At 46.7% G+C, this 2,401-nt stretch overlaps 2 non-coding genes across 2 annotated transcripts; both read left to right on the top strand.

The window, feature by feature from the left end:
• The first annotated feature begins 622 nt into the window (after positions 1 to 622).
• TRNAN-AUU (transfer RNA asparagine (anticodon AUU)) lies at positions 623 to 695 on the top strand. The gene has a single exon. It is a non-coding gene; the product is annotated as a tRNA-Asn (tRNA).
• A 1,103-nt stretch (positions 696 to 1,798) lies between these two features.
• On the top strand, positions 1,799 to 1,871 carry TRNAS-GCU (transfer RNA serine (anticodon GCU)). The gene has a single exon. It is a non-coding gene; the product is annotated as a tRNA-Ser (tRNA).
• The last annotated feature ends 530 nt before the right edge of the window (positions 1,872 to 2,401 follow it).

Raw genomic sequence — 2,401 nt, 5'->3', positions numbered from 1 at the left:
GTTTTTCCAAAATACCTGACGACCATTTAATTTTTAGGCTTCCTGGCGCGATGGTTAGCGCGTTCGGCTGTTAACCGAAAGGTTGGTGGTTCGAGCCCATCCGGGAGCGGTGTTGTGAGGTCTCAGATGTGACGTAAAAAGTCAAAGTTTTTCCACAAAACCTGACGACCATTTAATTCTTGGGCTTCCGTGGAGCAATGGTTAGCGCGTTCTGCTGTTATCCGAAAGGTTGGTGGTTCGAGTCCATCCGGGAGCGGTGTTGCGAGATCTCAAATGTAACGTAAAAAGCCAAAGTTTTTCAACAATACCTGACGACCATTTAATTTTTGGGCTTCCGTGGCGCAATGGTTAGCGCGTTCGGCTGTTATCCGAAAGGTTGGTGTTTCGAGCCCATCCGGGAGCGGTGTTGTGAGATCTCAGATGTAACGTAAAAAGTCAGTGTTTTTCCACAATACCTGACGAACATTTAATTTTTGGGCTTCCGTGGCCCAAGGTAGCGCGTTCGGCTGTTAACTGAAAGGTTGGTGGTTCGAGCCCATCCGGGAGCGGTGTTGTGAGGTCTCAGATGTGACGTAAAAAGTCAAAGTTTTTCCACAATACCTGACGTCCATTTAATTTTTAGGCTTCCGTGGCGCAATGGTTAGCGCGTTCATCTATTAACCGAAAGGTTGGTGGTTCAAGCCTACCCGGGAGCGGTGTTGTGAGGTGTCAAATGTAACCCAAAATATAAAAGTTTTTCCACAATACCAGACGACGATATAATTTTTGGGCTTCCGTTGCGCAATGGTTATCGCGTTCATCTGTTAACCGAAAGGTTGGTGGTTCGAGCCCATCCCGGAGCGGTGTTGTGAGATCTCAGATGTGACGTAAAAAGTCAAAGTTTTTCCACAATACCTGACGATGATATTATTTTTGGGCTTCCGTTGCGCCATGGTTATCGCGTTCATCTGTTAACCGAAAGGTTGGTGGTTCGAGCCCACCCGGGAGCGGTGTTGTGAGATCTCAAAAGTAACGTAAAAAGCCAAAGTTTTTCCACAATACCTGACAACATTTTATATTCTAAGCTTCCGTGGCGCAATGCTTAGTGCATTCGGCTGTTAACCGAAAGGTCGGTGGTTCGAAACCACCCGGGAGCGGTGTTGTGAGGTCTCAGATGTGACGTAAAAAGTTAAAGTTTTTCCACAATACCTGACAACATTTTAAATTCTAAGCTTCCATGGCGCAATGCTTAGTGCGTTCGGCTGTTAACCGAAAGGTCGGTGGTTCGAGCCCACCCGGGAGCGGTGTTGTGAGATCTCAAAAGTAACGTAAAAAAGCCAAAGTTTTTCCACAATACCTGACGACGATATAATATTTGGGCTTCCGTTGCGCAATGGTTATCGCGTTCATCTGTTAACCGAAAGGTTGGTGGTTCGAGCCCACCCGGGAGCGGTGTTGTGAGATCTCAAAAGTAACGTAAAAAGCCAAAGTTTTTCCACAATACCTCACAACATTTTAAATTCTAAGCTTCCGTGGCGCAATGTTTTGTGCTTTCGTCTGTTAACCGAAAGGTTGGTGGTTCGAGCCCATCCGGGAGCGGTGTTGTGAGGTGTCAGCTGTAACCCAGAATATAAAAGTTTTTCCACAATACCTGAAGACCATTTAATTTTTGGGCTTCCTTTTCGCAATGGTTATCACGTTCATCTGTTAACCGAAAGGTCGGTGGTTCGAGCCCACCCGGGAGCAGTGTTTGAGGCCTCAGATGTGACGTAAAAAGTCAAAGTTTTCCCACAATACCTGACGAACATTTATTTTTTGGGCTTCCGTGGCGCAATGGTTAGCGCATTCGGCTGCTAACCGAAAGGTTGGTGGTTCGAGCCCATCCCGGAACGGTGTTGTGAGATCTCAGATGTGACGTAAAAAGTCAACGTTTTTCCACAATACCTGACAACCATTGAATTTCTGAGCTTCCGTGGCTCAATGGTTAGCGCGTTCGGCTGTTAACTCAAAGGTCGGTGGTTCGAGCCCACCCGGGAGCGGTGTTGTGAGATCTCAAATGTAACTAAAAAAGCCAAAGTTTTTCCACAATACCTGACAACATTTTAAATTCTAAGCTTCCGTGGCGCAATGCTTAGTGCGTTCGGCTGTTTACCGAAAGGTTGGTGGTTCGAGCCCATCCGAGAGCGGTGTTGTGAGGTCTCAGATGTGACGTAAAAAGTCAACGTTTTTCCACAATACCTGACAACCATTGAATTTCTGAGCTTCCGTGGCTCAATGGTTAGCGCGTTCGGCTGTTAACTCAAAGGTTGGTGGTTCGAGCCCATCCGGGAGCGGTGTTGTGAGGTCTCAGATGTGACGTAAAAAGTCAAAGTTTTTCCACAATACCAGACGACGATATAATTTTTGGGCTTCCGATGCGCAA

This window comes from Phalangium opilio, unplaced genomic scaffold (genome assembly GCF_054372755.1).
Source record: "Phalangium opilio isolate 3A_F unplaced genomic scaffold, DU_Popi_V2 ptg000101l_1, whole genome shotgun sequence".
Lineage (NCBI taxonomy): Eukaryota > Metazoa > Arthropoda > Arachnida > Opiliones > Phalangiidae > Phalangium > Phalangium opilio.
Note: the sequence above shows the minus strand (reverse complement) of the source record. Positions and strands in the feature narration are given on the sequence as shown.